The sequence below is a fragment of the Petaurus breviceps genome, unplaced genomic scaffold (assembly GCF_028583685.1).
Source record: "Petaurus breviceps papuanus isolate PSGF00001 unplaced genomic scaffold, PetGlider_PUasm1.0 90683, whole genome shotgun sequence".
NCBI lineage: Eukaryota > Metazoa > Chordata > Mammalia > Diprotodontia > Petauridae > Petaurus > Petaurus breviceps.
In genome coordinates this window covers 505,264-526,522 of record NW_027187308.1, presented here as the reverse complement: position 1 = coordinate 526,522, position 21,259 = coordinate 505,264, and the positions used below count along the sequence as shown (strand labels likewise).

Genomic DNA, 21,259 nt, shown 5'->3' with positions numbered 1-21,259 from the left:
CAACTCTTTCAAAACATTGAAATTAAGCAGCGCATGGTAATGGAAACACTTATATTCATCTAATAACCTCTAAATGGTTTTTCCATTGAACTTCTCATTAAAGGTTAGCCACCTACTATCTCTAGTTACCAAAATCATTATGGGGTTTTTTTTTTTTTGCCTTTAAATATACCTCACTCCCAAAATTCCATGCATTTCTACCACCCTTTGACATTTATTCACTATCCACAATTCCTAAAATTCTCTATTTAAAATACTTTTATCCACAGAGTTATGTGGGGATTGAAGATGCTGAGTAGAGAGCAAATAGGTATGGAGAATACTAAGGAATTTGTTCCAGTAGGAGCCCAGTATAAAATGTCTTGTTATTGCATGGATTTGAATTCACTGCTGGTTAAATTATATCCCTTGAAATAAACTCATATAGTAAAAAGGATGCTATAACATAATACGGCTCCTAATAACAACCTGTCTCAATAATGCTAAATATTCCAGTCTATCTTTGGTACAAATCTTTCTGATGTTACAGGTTGAAACCAATTCATGCCTGTCCTTCCTATATAACTCTTTTCCATAAACATTCCACATGTTTGACTCTTTACTCAGCTTATTTGAAATCACATAGATGTTAATGGGGTACACAAGTTCTCCATCTACTTTTACCTGGTGACCAGCACACCTTTTTCTGTCACACATTGGTTTTATGATATTTTTATACTACTTCCCCTTTGTAATTCACTTTTAGTAAAACATTGCAACTCTTTGTTTATACTACTGTTTCCATGTCCATTGCCCACTGAATGATTCTCACCTTTGAGTCTTCCAAGATTGGTCTTCCATGACAGTATCACTAGAAGAATCATTGACATTAAAAATATTAATCTTTTTTCCAGGAAGAATCTTGGTTACTGTTATGTTTTTGACTGGATAATTTTAGGGATTATTCAGAAACCATTACATATGCAAAATAAAGAAGACTTCAATTCAAAGTTTCCAACTTCAGGAGTTAGTGAGGTGGAAAGGTGAATAGAGGCCTGGAGTTGAGTACCCAAGTTCAGATTTGGCCTCAGACACTTACTAGCTGTGTGACCTTGGGCAAATTATTTATACTTCTTACAGTTTCCTCAACTATAAAATAGGGATAATAATAGCACCTACCTTGAGGGATGTTGTGATGATCAAATGACATAACATTTGCAAAGTGCTTAGCACAGTGCCTGATATATTCAGTTCTAGCTATCATTATCATCATGTCAATATTATGATTAGCATCATTATCCTTATTAGTTATTAAAGAATGGTTTAGAGTTTATCTCTTTCTCTTCCCTAAAAACTCATTTTCCTTATAACCAATAAATTCAGTTGCCAAACATAGATGATTTTTGAGGCTAGTTCTTAATTTTGTCCTGCTCTTTCTACTTATAGCTTCTCTAAGAAAAAGTCTAGGGGAGGCACACTCTAGCCTCAGAATTTGATGTATTTGTTCTAGAGTACGTGCCTTTTCTCTCCTGAGCACTAATATCACATCACCAACTACTTATTGGCTGTTTTGAACTTAATATCACTTAGTCAACTCACTCAATGTGTCCAAAACAGGACTTAATATTTTTCTACATTTACATCTACCTCTCCTTAACTTTCCTATTTCTGGCAAGGGAAGCATTATCTTTCTAGGCCTTCAATCTCAAAGGCATTTTCAACTCCTCATTCTTTCTCACCGAACATAACCAATCAATTGCTAAGTCTTATTGATTCTCCCTCCACAATATCTCATCCATCCCTTTCCTGTCACTCTCACAGTCACCACCCTAGCTTAGACCATCGTTATCTAGACCATTGCAATTCTCTAATTGGTCTTCCTACCTCAAGTCTCTCCTGTTCATCTGCACAAGACTCTCCATTCTTTATATAGTCATTTAAGTGTTGTTCCTAAAGTACAGTTTTGAAATCATGTCAGTGCCCACGTTGGTAAACTCCTATGTCTCCCCATTACCTATGAGAGCAAATCCAAACTCCTTTGTTTGACACACCTGGTTATGATCTGCCATTCTGGTCTTTTTACACATTATTACCTAACACATATCATGTGGCCCAGTCATACTAGCCTTCTTGATGTTTCATTTCCCAAAGCTATCACAGGTTGGAATCACTCAACAATTATTTATGAAGATTCTATCCCATGTCAGAGGCAGGTAGGTGACCCAATGGATAGAGTGCTAGTCCTGGAGTAAGGATAAATCTAAGTTTCAATCCAGCCTCAAATACTTACTAACCATGTAACCCTGGGCACATGACTTCTGCTTGCCTCAATCTCATCTTTAAAACGGGATAGCACCTCTCTCCCAGGATTGTTGTGAAGATAAAATGAGATAATAATTGTAAAGTGCTTAGCACAGTGCCTGGAACATAGTAAATGCTGCATAAATCTTAGTTTATTATTATGTCTACTGACATGGCTCATTTTTTACTGGCTCTGTGCTAGGTGATAAAGACACCCAAAAAAGGAAGATCTTAACTCTAATGGAGCTTACATTCTATAAAAGAATATTTCCTTTCTATTTTAGAATGACTACATTCCTTCAGGCCAAATGCCATCTCCTATAAAAGACCTTTACTGATATCCCCAGCTGTTGGTGTTTCCCTTCCATACTCAACATATTTATTTTCTCTATATTGTATGTAGAAACACACACATATGCAATACACACATATATGGAGGCTGAACATATATATCAATATATATGAACATATATATATACGAATATAATGTAGCTGAACAGATAACTTGTCAATGAATTCAGATTTTGAAAAGATACAGAAAAGAAATAGATGAGTAAAGTAAACTAGGCATGAATACAAGAGGGACAAAGGCAGGCCCTAGCATGCCACCGTGTTTTAATGTGAGCTGAGATATGACAAAGAAAAAACAAAAAAAACATATAATTTTTTAAAAGTGCTTTTTCCAGCTAGTTAGGAACAAGAGGGAGATCAAAGAAGGGCTAGGATCTCTGCTGGGAATGGGAATATAGGGGAAGAAAATAGTGATGGATTGTGGAACCACTTTAATTTCTATTTTGCTTCTGTTACCATCACACAATGAATACATCAACAGGCACTTATCAAACTCTTATTATGGCCAGATACTGTGCCAGTCATAAATATAAAGAGAAAGAGAGAGAGAGAGAGAGAGAGAGAGAGAGAGAGAGAGAGAGAGAGAGAGAGAGAGAATGAGAACAGAAATATAACCTGAACCCCAAACCTTAAGTTCCAAAGCTTACCTACTATTCATTTATCAACGAGGCCAAGGGGCCTCTCTATTTATATCATTCAAAATTGTAAGAAATGACAAGTTCTCGTTTTTTTTAACTTTAGAAATTTCAAAGCCTTGACCAAAATACTTCACTTCTTTTAAGTTGTAATTTATGTTTCTTCCAATATGTAACAATGGAATAGAGTATCCAATGTATATTTCTTAGTGTCATGAGTGGTACAGCAGTGGCGAGTCGATCCCTATTATTTTAAGTATGCTTTTTTTTTTTTTTAAAAAGTAGTATTTTTTTTTTAAAAAAAGCATTTCAGCAAAACCTCAACTACAAATTTAAAGAACTTTGACTTATAGCATTAAAACAGTTGTCCAAACATTTCCCCCAGTACCCTTTGGTTGATTTCTCTTTGAACAAATACAGAAAACAACATCTAGAACATATTCTTTTTCCCTAAGATTTTTGCAAATATAAACAACCTGAAATGTTTAAATTGTCACAGTCATTCTTTTTTTGTCAATTTGCTGAGTCAAGGACTCAGGAAAGCATTAATATACTTATTTCACCAATGATAGTTTTAAGCTGTCCTCTCCTTACTTCCAAATTAATATCCATTATAGTAAAATTTCTTTGTCAAATTTCAGCACTTTTGCTTATTATCATCTTACAGTCAAGAGAACATCAAATTATATTCATATGCCTATTAAACCTTTCACCCTTAAAGGTAGCCCACTGGATTCTTTCCCTCTTTTGAGAAAAAAAAAATTAACTAAATGTAGGGTTCATTGCTTCAAAGAAAAAGCATGGTAAAGTCTGTCAGAGTATTAAATGTGACAGAGTCAATGTCTCTGTGGTGCCCTAGTTTTTCTCATGCTTCAGGGTGGTCTGATATTACTGAAACCTCAACAATAGAAGGTCATTCAGCTAGATAGCAAAAACATATTGAATATTTACTGTGTTTATGCTACAATAATATTTGCTAAGTATGGAGGGTCTTTTCTATTTGATTATAGTGAAGGCCTACAGAGTCGACTGCTTGTTCATGCATTCATTTGTTTTTTCATTCATTCATGGGTTCTTCCATTTCTTGGTTAATCTATTCATTTTAATACATTAGTTTTAACCTTTGACCCACCATAAGAAACAAGACATGGTGATCTTTAGAAAACGGGGTGTCAAGTTGCTAACCCCTCCTTTGCCTTGCTTCAAGAGGAATATGTAAAAAAGGGTCAAGGGAAACACCTTTCTCAAAAATACTCACCTCTACCCCACATCCCACCAAGTAAAAGTTAATTTAGATTTACAAATTCTTCTTTGAAAATGCAAATACTCTTTCCCACCTTTAAGTCTATGGAGTACTTACTCTTTGATTTATCTTTTATTTTTTTAGCTTTTTGGGGGAAGGAGGGCAATTGGGGTTAAGTGACTTGCCCAAGGTCACATGGATAGTTTTTGTGTTAAGTGTCTGAGTCTGGATTTGAACTCAGGTACTCCTGACTCCAGGGTCCATGCTCTATTCACTGCACAACCTAGCCACCCCTCTTTGGTTTATCTTAATGAGATAATCAGACTGGTTTCCTCTTTAGAATTATTATTATTATTATTATTATTATTGTTCTTATTAATTTGCTTTTTGGAGGGCAACTGGGGCTGACTTGCCCAAGGTCACATGGCTAATTTTTTGTGTTAAGTGTCTGAGGTTGGAATTGAACTCAGGTCCTCCTGACTCCAGGGCCGGTGCTCTATTTACTGTGCCACCTAGCCGCCTCTCCTCTTTAGAATTACAATAAGATTTCACTCTTCTTAAGACTTAGCTAATATCTATCCCCCACCTCCCTTTAGGAAAAAAAGGCTTTTCACTTTAATCATAAATTCTTGCAATGGTAGAGACCTCAGTGATCAGGATAATGATGAATACAAACAACAGACAGGAGTTCTGCAGACTGAGTTCAAACCTAGTATCCAAAACTAGCTTGTGACCCCAGGCACATCGTTTTAACCTTTTTCTCCTTCTGTGAAATAAGGATAATAACAATAACTACATCTCAGGGTTGTTTGGAGGATAAAAATGAGAAAACTTTTTAAAAAGCATTTTGCAAACAAACCTTAAAGCACTATATTCATGTTGTTGGTGGTGATGGTGGTGGTGGTGGCGATGATGATGATGGTGGTGATGATGATGATGATGATGATGATGATGATGATGATGATGATGGTGATGATGATGATGATGATGATGATGATGATGCACTGTTCTTAAACCCTCTCTATAACAAAATGAGTTAGGCAAGCCAAATCAATAGCAACCATATCTCACCACAAATATGCAACATTTCCCAAATTACACACTTGTAATTCCTCCTCTCTGTATAGAGGAAAGGAAAGCGCATTTTATTATCTGTTCCACAGAGCATTTTAAAAGTATTTTTGCAATACTCTATGTTTACACACACACACACACTCATATATATATATATATATATATATATATATATATATATATATATATATATATATATATATATGTATGTATTCTAAATATCACTGGGTTCATGGTAGGGAGGGAAAGACAAGGGTGCAATAAAGACATTAGGTGGTGTGGTCAAAGCACAACCCTGTCAGTTTTGAAGTTTTATTCAGGTCACTGATGGCAGTCAGAAAATTATGTTGCCCTAGTGTAATGTTAATGGGATTTAAGATCTTCCCTGCTCGTTAATAGCTCTCTTGTGGAGCCCATTAAGGGAAACTTGCTTAGGGAAGGCTTGCTTGTAGAAAAGACTTTCACACCTTTTGCTAATTTCTAATTAGGCGCTGAGTCAGGAGGGTTATGATGCCTTCTGATTCTGGGAAGTATATATATATATATATATATATATATATATATATATATATATATATATATATATACTCTGAGTTGTTATTTTGCTTTGGGGGCTCACTTATGAGAAGGATCTTGTGATTCCCTGGTCGAGATTCTGAATGTCCATATGTTTAAAGCTCCCCGACAGCTCAGATGTAAAGGCTCTCTCAATCCAGGGATGTATGTAAAGTGAATAATTTATTCAGGCAGTCAGAACCCTGTCTGTTGGACTTTATTTCTCTGCTTGTATTTTCTGTTTGTATTTTCTTTGAAGTTCAGGGTTCTGACTTTTCCCCTGGACTTGTGAATGTAATTAAAAAAGACTTTTGACCCCTTAAACAGCTATCTTTCCTAGTAAAACAGATCTAAGAACCTGTGCTAGCAGTCCTTCTGGGTATGCCAGTGTGGTGTGATTGGTGCCACACCCAGAGAATGTTGTTTCCCTTGACTGAGCCCCCAATCCTGGCTCTATGCCTTAGGCAGAACCACTGGGTTAGCTAGGTATCCCTTTTCCCAGGTTGACTAGGAATCCAATAATAAAGACAGATATTACTTTGAGAATCTGGTCTTGTTTTCTTCTTTACTTATTTAGCACATAACTACCTAATTGATTCCATTTTAAATGTTTGCACACTTCCCCTAATAATGATGATAATGTAATATTCTCAATGGTATAATTGCTACTGTGACCTAAGTTCACAGTTCAAAGTCTTTTACAGTTGCATTTCAGTTTGTTGCTTCTGAATCGAAATTCTGTTACCTTTTTAAAAAATGGAGGCTGATGGATACCATCAGCATATTTATTATGAACATCTCATTAATTCCCTTTGTCAACTTTCTTCTTTTTTAATCAATTAAAAAATAATGTTTCCCAACTTTCAGCTAAGAAACATATAAGGCTATATTTCATCCGTATAAAATAAGATTTTATATTTAAAAGAGATAGTGACCTCTATTTCTCCATCCTTAAAATGACTTTTGGATCCTATGATCCTATGCATAAATAAATAACACAATAATAGATTATATTAGCATTGCTGTTTATAAGGCTGTAAAGTACTTTTCAAATAACACTTCCCCTCCCATCTTATAGAAGAGGGAATTGAGGCTCAGTGACTTGTCCATGGTAATGCCAATTTATAAGGACCAGAGCCAGGGCTTAAACCCACACTTTCAGCCTCTCAATCACTACTAGGTCCTTTCCATAACTATCAGAGGTTATATTGTTCACCATCAAATTACAATCTCCCCCATATACCCTTACCTACACAATCTTCTATCTATACTTTCATGAATCATTTTACTTCATTAGGCTTGAATTTTTAAGATTCTAAGTTCACTGAGAGCTAGGCTTGTATTTCACTTATTATATGGAAGGTATTTCAAAACAAACCAACCAGTTTCTGAAAAAACAAACTCAGTATCCATAAAGTTCCAGCCTTTAAAAATTCAAGTGAAATAATGCATAAAGTACTTTATAAACATCAAACAAAATGCTTTATGAATATCAGTTATTATTTTCTTTTTACTAAATTTGTCATATTCTGAAATCATGAACCAATTGGAATGATGATGCCCTTGCTAAAAACTTTTTAACTCCCCTTGGAATTGTCTTGAAAGCTAGCAGTTGCATCATGGTGTCAGTGGCACGTGAAAGCCTTGTGATAATATCTGACCAATAAGTAATTAGTTGTTACTGATGTTGTGATAATGATCTGTTTTCCCTTTCGAAGCTCCATCTCTAAAATTTTAGACAACCAAGGGAATTCAGCTTTGATAGATTTCATTCTTTGAATCTTCCAGCTTCTAAATGCAGTGAGCAAAGGAGAATTGAAATTTGGAGGAATTAAAGAAAAAAATATATATTTTATACCACTTAATGTGTCTGGGAAAAAATCTCTAAAACCTCCTGCATCAATGAGTTAGTCCTGGGGTGGTGAACCTGTGGCCTTGAGGCCACATGTGGCCCTCTAGGTCCTTGAGAATTCAGTCAAAGGGCCTCACTTGAGGATCTAGAGGGCCAATGTGGACTCAAAGCCACCCCTGGGTTGTTAGTCCATAAATAGTGGTAATAAGGGTCAATGTTCCTCTTCCACTTCACTTGACTCTCCTAAAGCTTGATAAAAGGAATGGAAGGGACAAAACTAGGGATATTAGAGAAGAAAGAGGGAGCCCTGTATAAAGCATATTGACAATACGTGGGGGCAGAAGGTCAGAAGATGTCACCTCCTGTAGCAGCAAGCACCCCAAGTGTCCTCAGGGTTTGCTGCCAACACAGGTTCCTGGATCTGCTTTGACAAAGGAAAGCAACTCAAAATGGGTTAACAAGCTTATTTTAATCAGTCAGATGTGTATCATTTACCTAGTTCAGGGGAAAAAGGTCAGCACCCCAAACTTCAGAATATACAGACAGAATTATCAAGACAGAAATAGATCAAATAGACAGTTTCCAAACTGTCCAACCATTACATCCATACCAAACAACATCTGGGTTTCAAAGCCAGGGGGCTCTGGACAACGGCTTTCCAGAGTTTCATCTGATCAAATCACAGAACACTTCTCAAGGTGAGCCCCAAAACAAAGCTTCACATCAGGGCTTATATAGCCTTCTCCTGGCTCAGAGAATGTAACAACCTTTTGGACCCACTGGCCAATCAAAAAGTATCTACTGAAAAACAAACCTCCCACCCCAGGCTCCATGTGCACTTTAGCCTAGGGGCAGGGAAGATCTTTAAAATTTACATTCCCATTACACCTCCTAAAGCTAAAACTAACAAAAATCTATATAAAGTGAATGAGATAATCCATCTGTCTTACTTTGCCTAAGAAATGGTACATAAATGGGTTTGCTGATTAGACTGTGAATTAGAATTCCCAACTAAGGTAGATAGCAATCTAAAATAGGAGACAGCTAGGTTGGATGGTGAATAAAGAATAGTAGTTACGAAGACCAGAGTTCAAATCCAGTTTCAGACAATGACCAGCTAAATGACCCTAGGCAAGTCTTACCTTACCTCTCTAAGCCTCCGTTTCCTCATCTCTAAAATGGGATAATACCACATGGGGTTGTGGTGAGGATTCAATGACTTAAGGTAAATATAAATAATGTAATCTATTCTACTGTATTGGAATGCATGGAAAATTAGATCTGTCTGTATCACTTATTCCTGTGCAACCCTATAGAAAAGAAAGCTCAATCTGGAGTTAGACTACCAGGACTCAGCTTCCATGTGAGGCACTTACCACTTGTGTGACCATGGATAAAACCTTATTGGATTTTTGTTTCCTTGACTATAAAATGAAGAGGTTGAACTAGAAGTCCTCTGAGGTCCCTTCTACCTCTAAATCAAATGACCTTCTGATTAATCAGCAGGCAGAGAGGTGGTGTCTTTAAATACACTCAAAAGATAGAGCACTGGCCCTAGAATCAGGAGGACCTGAGTTCAAATTTGACCTCAGACACTTACTAGCTATGTGACCCAGGGCAAGTCACTTAATCCCATTGCTTCCCAATAAATAAATAAATACATTCAAAAGAAAATCATATGGGTAAATAAATTGTATACTATGTGCTATGTATAATGTTGGATATTATATGACATATATTTAAATTTTGCTAAGTAAAAATAGGCATTATTACAGCAGGTGTAGGTCTTCCACTGAAGTTTGGCAACAAAGCTTTACTTTAGCACAGAGGTGACAAATTGAGAGACTATTCATATGGAGTCCATTGAATCCAGAAAGCCCTGAGCATTGGCCTGGTCACAGACCAGATGTCTTTTAGCTTAGCCTAGTCTGAAGTAACTGTTAGATTTTTTTTAATGGCCACAGCAACACTCAAAAAGCATCTACTAAGTTGTTAGAGAAGTTACAGTTTGTGTTGGCAGAATGATCATCCCCATCAGTGACAGCTCAGATCCTTCTGAGTATTGAAGTAGGCAATGATACATGAGGAATTGTAGGGAAATCTCATGAGTTATCATGACTAACCCATAGAAGGAAGCATGGAAGAGACATTAATGATTGCATGAGAGAAAAATTACATTACCAAATAGAAATGGTCTTTGCATTTTTTCTAACACTTAGAACAAATAAAAATAGACCATATCTAAAATGATTGATAACATTGTAATTTCATGGCAATATATTGTTTAATACATAAAATAACAGTGACATTCATGTTATATTTGCTTATGTTAAAACATGAATAACAAAGAAGTTTTCAAGACCAAGGTTAATATTCAGATTTAAGCAGTAGAAGAAGAATTTGCGTTTTACTAGGTCTTTTCTTTAAAGGCCAGGGAAGTGAGGAAAAACATAATTTAAAATTGATTCTTCAACTTTAGTATGATTTGCATTTGGAAGTTTGAACTTAGAACATTAAACACAAGAGCCAAGATATTAGTTTTCTTAAGTCATATTCTGATAACTTAAAAAACACACACATCTGTTTGTATATGTGTGTATATATGTCAACATATATACATACATATGTGTATCTTTATGTGTGTATATATATCTTTACATATATACATATTAACATTGTCATCATTGTTGTTCAGTCTTGTCCTACTCTTTGTGAGTTCATTTGGGGTTTTCATGGCAAAGATACTGGAGTGGTTTGCCATTTCCTTTTCCAAGTCATTTTACAGATGAGGAAACTGAGGCAAACAGGGTTCAGTGACTTCACCAGGGTCATATAGCTGGTAATTTTCTGCAGCTAGATTTGAACTTGGGAAAATGAGTTTTCCTGACTCCAGGCCTAATGCTCTAGCATCTGGACCACCTGATGCCCCAAGGTTTGCTATTTCATTCTCCAGTGGATTGAGAAAAACAGAGGTTAAGTATCTTGCCCAGAATCACACAGCTAGTAAGTTTCTGCGGCTAGATTTGAACTCATGTTTAGGTCTTTCTTCCAGACCCAGTGCTCTATCCACCAGGCATCATTTCAACTCAGATTCATTTAAGTTTTCATTCTTTTTTTGTACCAAATTCAGAACTCTCTTACTTTCCAACACTTACAGAAAAACTGCATATTTTCTAAATATTCCCTCTTTGAATCATTGCACATCCATTTTTGGAAGTCTGCCATCAAAATGCAGAAAACATGAACTGTGGCTCTAGTGAGGTATCTGGTATGAAGACTTAAAAAGAAACAGTCAAAAAAAACCCAGAATGATAGTTTGAAAGCAGAACTCATATACTCTTCCACTGAAAACAGATCCACTGTGGTTCTTTCAAGTGCTTTTGGAAAATCATCTGGAAGACATTGACATATCCATTATAAATCACAGACCTGAGCCCTTCCTTTTCCCCCACCTAGGGAAAGCTGTGATACAGGGAATGAAGAAGCTTAATTTGTAGGCAGAGGGCCTTACGTTCTATTCCTTGCTTTCTCAGCTGTTTGATGTGGGGCAAATAGCTTCACTTTGAGGGCTCTCACTCTCCTCTTCTTTAAAATAGAGAGTTTGGATTATATTATCCCTTCCAGGGTCAAATCTCTAACTCTTTATACTAAGTACATCACAAAAAAAGATACTCAGAATATTATTTGATATAGGATTATGTAACCAAATAGCCTTGCTAGGTCTTAAGATATAATTCAATTCAGCAATCATTTCTTGAAAGTGTCTACTGTTGTGCAAGGCACTGTGTGAGATTCTGAAGACTGTGACTGTAAGTTGTTTATTTTCATTGTGATTGAGGTGAAAGAAGTCTAAAATAAATCTACATATTAAAACATCATACAAATTGACTTACCATCTCATCTTCTCTGAATATTCAAATGACATATTTGTAGGGGAAAAATGGAAATACCTTCTAACAAGTACACCTGTGTTTGGATTGTCCCAATTTTTTTTTTTAAAGTAAGTGTAATTTTAATGATGCTTTGAAAGTGAAACACATGAACTTTCAAAAAGAGAATCATAAACATACAAACAAAAAAACTCTTCTAACACCTTCTTCCCTATGCCAGGTATACCTCAGTCTCTTGGGGAATTGGAGGGGAAAGAGAGATTAGGTTCATGGTTTTAACTCAGTTTCTAAAGAGCACAGCCCAATTTCCAACCCCTTAACATCCCTCTGGTTGGAATCTCAGACACCATGGCTTCTACAGACTTTCTTGCCAAGGCTGGCTGCATCATTCCACCTGTAATTCTAGCTCCAAGTTGATATACCTTGAAATCCTGGGTCCCTTGGAATCATGAGCACCCGAGAGTGAGAATAAATAACACTCTGTCTCTCTCTGTCTCTGTCTCTGTCTCTCCCTCTCTCCTACAGTCTCCTTTGTCTTGCAAGGGAAGTCAAGTCCTTCCCCTTTCACCAGTTTAGTTCATGGCATCCATGCTGAAGAGTGCAGCCAAAAAGATGGCAGAAAAGTGCAGGCAGGCTTAATTTTGCTACTTTTAAAGAATCAGGTAACTGATCAAGGGATGCCACCCCCACTCACATGGTAAGCAACAAAATGGGTTCCACGCTAAGTAAACTGGACATACTTAAAAGGCCCCTCAGGGACATCTCCATGAATCAAACAGGGTATTCCCAGAGCAACTCAGCTTACACATGTCCCTTTGTTTGAAATTTGCTGTCATTTTTTAACACTGTATTACAAAGGAAAAAGAAATAATCTTTGTTAAGTTAGGTATTTTGCTTTTTGGTTCATAAATTATGATCAACAAAATATTAGAGTAAGAAGAGAATAGTCTTTCAAATGGAGCCCCAAATAGAATTGGTTCTATTTGCTTCTACAAAGATACTAGTTTTGTCTTCTAAAACTAGGCAAACATTTTAACAAATAGAATATTTAAAATTTCCCTAAACTGGTATAGCCAAAAGAATTCCACGTAAAAATTTGTTCTTAAGCTTTGAAGACTTAGATCTTGAAAAAAATGTAATGAGCATTGTCCTTCCAAATCTACATTCCTTCTATGTGCAAAATTTTTGCTTGCACAATTAGAAGTTAGGAGACTGAAAACAGTTTTCTCGATTTATGTTCCTTTAAAAATAATAAATGCTGTTTTCATCTTCCTGTATTATTTTAAAAGAAAATTAATCAGTCTGGTAAGCAATCATTATAATAGTTTTATATCATAATAAATCATGACACCAACCTGAGCTGTGATAACAGGTATGAATAATGACTTTTCTCTGAAAACCTTGAAAGCATTCCTAAATACAAAGTTATTATAGCATTTCAAAAATGGTTTATTTCTCCTACATGATCTTTCCTAGAAAATAGAAGACAAAGAAGCAGAGAAGTATAGTATTCATTCTTAATTCATTCAGTGATATAATGAGCATTTATTTAGCACCTATTCTGTGTGAGGCACTATGGTAAGCTCTAGAGATGTAAAACCAAGAATGAAATAGGCCCTGCCTTCAAGAGGCATATATACTAGAAAGACTATTGAATCAGGAAGTGGAACTCCTAGATTTGACCTTCAGCTCTTCTACTTTCTAACTATATTACTTTAAGCAAATCACTTCATTTTTATGGGCCTCAGATTCTTAAAGGAGCTAGACCAGGTGGCCTCCAAAATCTCTTCTAGCTGTTATTCTGTGGTGCCTTTTAGGAGGTGCAACCTCCCCCCCCAAAAAATTAGCATTTTATTTGACATAGTACTACATAATTTAACAGCCTTCCTAATTCTTGGGTTATAATTCAATTCATCCAAAATGTATTAAATGCCTACTGTCTGCAAGGCCTTGAGGCACTATGATAGAATTGATGATTATAAGTTATTTACCTTCATTATAACCAAGATCAAAGAACATTAGAGTAAACCTATGCATATTAGAGAGAATTAGATAATGTAACACTCAAGTACATAATTTCTTAATAGTCATGTTGAATTTTTATGAAAACAAATTAAAATAAACCCCTTTGGAGGGGGCACTGGATTAGTCTTAGACACTTACTAGCTGTGTGACGCTGGGCAAGTCACTTAACCTGGGTCTGCTTTAATTTCCTCAGCTGTAAAATGGGGGTATTAGCATCTAGCACCCAGAGTTGTTGTGAGGATCAAATAAGATAATATTTCTAAAGCACTTTGTTAACCTCACAATGCTTTATAAATGCTAGCTATCCAGTTAGCTAGCTCGTAATAGTAGCTAGTAGCATTAGTAGCTAGTAGTAGTAGCAGCAGTAGTATTAATGCCTGTATGTTACATATTTCTGAAGTGCAAGTGAACATGAACAGCACATTGTTGACTATTCCTTAAGATGAGAGGAAATGGGATTTTGAATAAAATATTACTTCTAACACCTATAACAATATCATCTAGATATTGGCATAATTTATGACATTGTTATTAAGTAATACTAGAGTTCAGGACTGTAGGAAACTATTCACTAGCACATGCTAGTTTTAGCAATAAACAAAATGAAGATAAAAAGATATCTAGGATGTCCCAAAAGTCTTGGTGCAATGGTATGTTTTAATCGCTCTTTTTGTCTGTTTTTCTTTCTCCTCCAGGCATGTCCATGGCAGCATAAGGAAAAAAAAATACTAGCATATAAAGATTATTGTTGTTCAGTCATTTCAGTTGGGTCCATCTCTTTGTGACCTCATTTGGGGTTTTCTTGGCAAAGATACTGGAGTGGTTTGCCATTTCCTTCTCCAGTTCACTTTACAAATGAGAAACCAAGGCAAACAGGATTAAGACTTCCCCAGCCTTATACAGCTAGTGTCTGAGGACGGATTTGGACTCAGGAAGATGAGTCTTCCCGACTTCAAGCCCAGTTTTCTATCCATTTGACCATCTAACTACCCCCCCTCCCCCTTCCAGGATATAAAGATAAAAGGGAAATATTAATTCTGATTGATTAATAATATTAATTAGCTCTATTCTGTTTAGTCTTCTTTAATCATAATGAACCCTACTTTTTTAAACCAAATAGAAACCAGGCTGATGGAGTTGTGTGTGTGTGTGTGTGTGTGTGTGTTTATTTTAGTGTTAACATTTTTTTAATGGAGAGGAGAGTTTCACAATGGTATCTGGCAATAGAGTTAAATTTATTTTGTTAAACTAGGTAGGAACCCTAGGTATCAGCTCTACAATTTAGAAAATTCTTTATTAAACTCTATTGGAATTAAGTACATTTCAACTATATAAGGTTAACAGCTATTCCATGATGTATGTGTTTTGTAAAATCCATTATGTAGACAGATTTAGCCACGGAAGATAATTGATTAACCTAGGATTGTGCTATATAATGAGTTGGTGTCAAATCTGATTTTGTTCCTTGGACCAAAAAAAAGGTGAGGCTTTAACATTTCCTGCCCTCCACTCCAGCACAGACCACCAGTTAAGAGACTAGCTCCTCTCTTAACAAGGTGCTTCATGACCTTTGGCTTTACACCTGATAATCCCCAGTTATGGCTACTTGCTCCCAGCAGTTCATCTATAGCAGCAACAGTGAAAACACTCTCCTGGGAAGAAGAGGGAGTCTGCTTTGCTTCTACTTGTAGAGACAAATGTGGATGGGGCCTACAAGTTCCTTCTGCTCAAACACTGACAAGGCCACATTTCTCATCTCTTGACTCTCTCTCTCTCTCATCCCCCACCTAGCCTTGCTTTTCTAGGCTGACAGGGAACCCATTCCTTGAGGAGAGGAGACATTCTTTGATGATGATTAACTGGAACAACTGAACGATAGATTCTGACCATTCATTTCTCTTTTAGCAGCTGCTGCACCTGGATTCTGCCCTGGTGTCTAAAGTGGAGGCAGGGTTTTATTTTAGGGGAAAAAAACATTTTTTGAAAGAAAGAAACATTTAGAACACTTTTAATTACAGATAAGTCATCTCAAGTTGGCTAAATTATTTTCCCCTCTTGTCATAAAATGTAAAATACATCTTTTATTCTCTGCTTGAACCCTCATCACTGTATAGTGGGATATCCCACTGTACGTGGAATTCTCTTCAACAGATGCACCTGAAGTAAACAAAAGTGTTTTGGTAGCACAGGGCACATATTTTCAAGGGTGAATAGTTTGAAGAATCTTTTGCAACGGTATTTTTTATCTAATAACTTACCCCTTTTTCTAATTTTCCTTGTGTCTTTAATGAGTTTTTGCTGAACTGTGAATTTGCCACAAGATGGGATTTTGATGGTGGGAGGGCTCCCTCCACTTGCCTGCAGAATATACAGAAAAGCCATTCATTGATTTAGTAGTTTCATTAAAAAAAACAATGCCTTTTCATAAGGTGTGCTTTTGCAGTTTTTACAAATAAGAATTTGTTCAGGTAGTCTGAACATTTTAAGGAGACTAAGTAGATATGTGAATTTCTCCTAATAAAAATGAAAAATCAAGGAGTGGCATTTCAGGAGTTAAAAACCCAACTCCACAAATTATTGTGCTATTCAGGGTATAATTTATCTTTGCAGAAATGTATTATGTTGGGTATTTGATTAGGTTGTCCCAATATACAATTAATCAGTTAACTTCAATATCATCCCTCAGAACTATTAATTAATCTGTTAGAGTGTAAGCCAGGCGCTTCTTCCTCTTCTTCCACCCCTCTCCGTTAAAAAAAAAAAAAAGCATATACTTCCATGTAAAGATGCTTTTATCAATGTCATATGAAGGTTGCCATGTGACTTACTTTTTTTTCTTTATTAGGTTAATCAAATTAATCAACCTTAAAGGGTTTGGATTCAGCCAGCAGTTTTAATGGGGTGAAACTTAAGCAGAGTAGAGGAGAAAAATACCATCTCTTGTATGCCATGAAAATAGTTTCAGAACATATCTATCTATACACACACACACACACACACACACACACACACACACATATAAGTATATATAAATCCCAAAAGCCATATGTGATTCTCTTTGTATGTATGTAAAGAAAAAAGATTTTGGAGTCAGCAATTATATTTGGAAATATAGATTTTGGTATTGCTATGCTAAAACAGACAGCATTGAGTTAGAACAGAGAACCACACTTAGATGACTTGGGTGCAAATCCTACCTCTGAAATATACTGGCTGTGTATTAAATGTTAAGGCAAGTCATTTCATCCGTCAGTATCCAGGCAACTCTCTAATGCTCCAAGACACAGAACAGTTGCTGATCTATATTAATAGAGGGAGTTTAGGATTGAGGTGTTGGGGAAATTGCTACACCAGTGAAATCATAGTTCCAGATTATAGAAAATTGTTATACTGTGCTGTGATAATCTGGAGACAGTAGTATAGCAAATAGGACTGGACAGGAAATCAGGAAGACCTGTTTTGACACTTAAAAGCTGTGTGAGCTTTGTACCTTAGTTTCCCCATCCATAAATGAGAGAATTTGAATCACTGGCCTCTGAGGTTCATTTCAGCTCAAAGTGCCTCATGACTTTCTGATTCACTATGGCATATTCCACTAAAACTGAGAAGTTAAAGCTCAGCTGACTTTCTGTAATTCAGATGACTTCCACTGAGGATTTTCAGGCAAATATTTTCTTTTTTTAAAATTTTTATATTTTCACTTTTTACTATCAATGTGATAAACTTTTTAATATGTAAAGAACAAAAAGAATCACATGAAATTGTGAGCTTGCTGTATACATATGCATACACACACACACACACACACACACACACACATATATATATATATATATATATAATAGATTTAATCCCGTAGTGTCAATTCATTTCCTAATACTTAAGAGTATTAACAGATATAACATTACATTTTTGGACCCTTGTAATATCTTAGCCTCTCACCCTGGGGACAGGTTCCTGCAGTGTGTTTTTATATTTGCTCTAAAACAACCAATGCTTTAAGAGTTCCTATTTGTTAATCTTGCTTTTTCTACATAATTCTCTCAAGCTCTTAATTGTATTGCTTTTATGTTATATTCAAAGTGTGAGTGGTATAACTCACCACTCTCACATAAAAGAACTTCAAAAATCCTTCAACTTCTAATTCATTAGATCAATGCCACCAATATAATGAACCGTATTCTTGCCCAGATCACGTTATATCCATGGAATGCGCATTCACCTATGAACTCTTACATTAGACTATGAACTACTATGATCAGGGGTTGGGTTTTTTTTTTTTTTGGTACCTTTTTTATATCTCTAGTGCCTATCCCTGAGCCTGACATGGCATATTTTAGGCATTTAATAAATTCTGGTTGACTTGACTTCTAACTATGTCTCCGTGGGAACTTTGAATGTATAGATATTGATGAAGGGAAAATTTAATAGATATGTGTGTGATCTGTATTATCTCTTGGTGAATTCTAAAATAAAGCCAAGGGCTGGCATTACTAAGACAAGGAAAACAATGGTCACTGATTTCCAACGGGAATATATAAATGAGTTCTACATATTGATTGCTGCATGAATCCTTCCTGTAGAGTTAATGGAAAGAACTTGAGCTTTGCCCCCTCTCGTATATGATGCTTAAGCAGACGTGGTGTTATTCATTAATATGATGTTATTTGTTCAGTGAGGCTTTATCCAGCTGGGATTTGGTTTTGTGTGAGGGATGGATTGTTCGGGACCATAATGACAGAAAAATGAAAAACAAAACAAAATAAATGTGATACAAATGAAAATAATCAACACCAAATCATACATTGAAATGCCTGCAACATAAGGTAAATTGACCTTTAAATGTACACAATACCAATGAGAATGCAAATTGAGGCTGACTTTTCCACTAATGCAAGCTCTTAAAAAGTGATTTTTATGGCATATAAAGCATAAACTTTCCATTCTTGCTTATTTTTTCAAAACATAATTGTTTTTGTTTTGTTTTGTTTTTTTCCAGTAAGAGCATGTTTATAGAAAGTAGTATGGCTGAATATTTGAGCTTGGATATGTGTTCCTTAAGAATTACAAAGCAACTGATTATGCATTTATACTTACTTAAATTAGACTATAAAGTCAGTCAGTTCACATTTAAGTCTAAAAAACTGATGTATTTTTCTTTTTAATAAATACATTGGAGCCCATCCAGAGATAATTTTATCTTAAATCAAATAGAATAAAGTCTCATTTAATCAGAACTCTTAGATAATTAATTATTTTTAGATATAATGTAGCTGAGGCTGTAATAATTTCAGTTTTAAGATATATTTTTTAAAATTAATTTATTTTGAATTGGTATTTTTTGACATTGTGTGTATTATATTTCCCTGCCTTTTAAAGTTGGGTACAGTGGCACTTTCCCCCTAATAACTTGGGATCATTATTATGAATGAATCAAGAGTGAATGAATGAAATGCATTTGTTAACCTCTTACCATGTGCAAAATGGGACAGTGAGGTGGCACAGTGGATAAAGTGCCAGGACTGGAGTCAAGAAGACTCTTCTTCCTGAGTTCAAATCCAGCCTCAGATACTTACTAGTTGTGTGACCCTGGGTGAGACACTTAACCCCATTTGTCTCAGTTTTCTCATCTGTAAGATGACCCAGAGAAGGAAATGGCAAAGCACTCCAGAATCTTTACCAAGAAAACCCCAAATGGGGTCATGAAGAGTCAGCCATGACTGCAAACCACTGAACAACAATAAATGTGCAAAATACTGTATTAAGTACTGAGGTACAAATAGTAATGTAGTCCATGTTTTTATTATTTTTATTTATGATAATGACCTTAGTCATAGAATTTTAGGGCTGGAAAGAACCTGATCCAGCCCATTTATAGGAACATAAACTTAGATATTGAGCTGTTAGGAACCACCTGTAAGTCACTGAGCCCAGCCCCCTCTTTTTATGATGAGAAAGCTAAGACCCAGAGAGTTTAAGTTTCTTGCCCAAGTTCATAAAACTAAGTATTTAAAGGGAGATTCTAACCAAAGGCTTCCTGATTTGTCGTCAAGTACCCTATCCAATATATAGATAAGGAGCCTAGGGCCCAAAGAGATGCCATGACTTACTCAAAATAAAGCAACTAAGAATTTTGTGACAGTGATAGAACTTGGAACTCATGTTTCCCAGTTCCTATTTTGGTGCCATCTACTCAGTCCCCTACACTGCCTTCTCACTCCTTGCTTTGTATCATCATACAGTGATGAACCTGACTTATTGTGGTAAGAAGGAGCATCCTTCTTCCCCTGTTTTATGACCCCAGGCTACTGTGCCTTTTGAGTTCTTGTGTCTGTTTTTTACATTCATGCCTTCCTACTTACCGTCAGCTGCCCCTCTCTACTGCTTTCAATGTGCCTATCTTTTGGCAGCCATTGTCTCCTTCTAATTTCCTTTTTCTTATCTGTTATGGACTGGGAGACTGTATAACCAAACTTGTTAGAATAGTTTCTAAAATAAGAATAAACAGGGATTTAGTGAGGACGTCCCTACGAGTAAAGTGTATCGACTTTGCAATATCTATTTCAGCTATTCAGAGGTCTTTTGTTGCTTGTTTCCTGGCTAAAATTCTCAGTTCTGGGCTGTGTTCCAGATAGTTGAGGTTGCCAGATAAGTGACCTCCAGGTAAATGAGGTGTCCCTGTATTTTGTCTGTGCTCTTGGATTTTTTTTTTTTAATTTAAAACATCACCTGTACCTGTTAACTCTGTCAAATAAAAACTGTGAGGTTTTTTTTGTTAAACATGGAGTAAAGAGAAGTTTAATATCTATTGTGGAGTCATTTAACTAAAAGAATAAGTTTAATTAGTCCTTTGTTCAGTCTTTATGGTATTTGCCTGTACTACTTCTCGAGGTAACACTTTTCAGATATTCATTACTTGATGTGGAAAGTAACACTTCTTTTGATTTGTTCTCTTCCCAGCTTCAAAGGGTTCCCCTACCTCTGTTTTTCCAGTTTTTGGTGGATAAATCTATTTTCCTTTTATCTCTGTCCTTTATAAGTTTATAAATAATGCTTTGATTTCTCATTTTTCAAGGCTGAAGAGTCTTACTGTTTTAGTAGGTAATCATTATAAAGAAATTTCATTATTTTTATTGCTGTTAATAATAACAATAATAACAGCTACATTTATATAGTACCTTAAATTTTGCAAAGTGCTTTACAAATACTTTCTTATTTGATACTCACATCAGCCTTGTGAGGTAGGTGTTTTTATTTATTTTTCCCATTTAATAGATGAAGAAACAGAGGGTGAGAGTTGTTGCTTGTTGTAGCAGCAAGCACCCCAGTGTTCCCAGGGTGCCTGCTCACACAG

General features: G+C 35.8%; 1 protein-coding gene and 1 long non-coding RNA gene across 6 annotated transcripts in view; one reads left to right on the top strand and one right to left on the bottom strand.

Moving 5' to 3' along the window:
• ALCAM (activated leukocyte cell adhesion molecule) overlaps nucleotides 1-21,259 on the top strand; it is a 252,179-nt gene that overhangs the window by 84,646 nt on the left and 146,274 nt on the right. The window lies entirely within an intron of this gene.
• The window catches only part of LOC138144012 (uncharacterized), a 152,479-nt gene that overhangs the window by 48,282 nt on the left and 82,938 nt on the right, over nucleotides 1-21,259 (bottom strand). The window contains exons 2-4 of the long non-coding RNA XR_011163844.1: nucleotides 16,164-16,263; nucleotides 5,369-5,530; nucleotides 812-850 (exon numbers count right to left, since the gene is read on the bottom strand). This is a non-coding gene — a long non-coding RNA (uncharacterized lncRNA). The remainder of the gene's footprint in view (nucleotides 1-811; nucleotides 851-5,368; nucleotides 5,531-16,163; nucleotides 16,264-21,259) is intronic.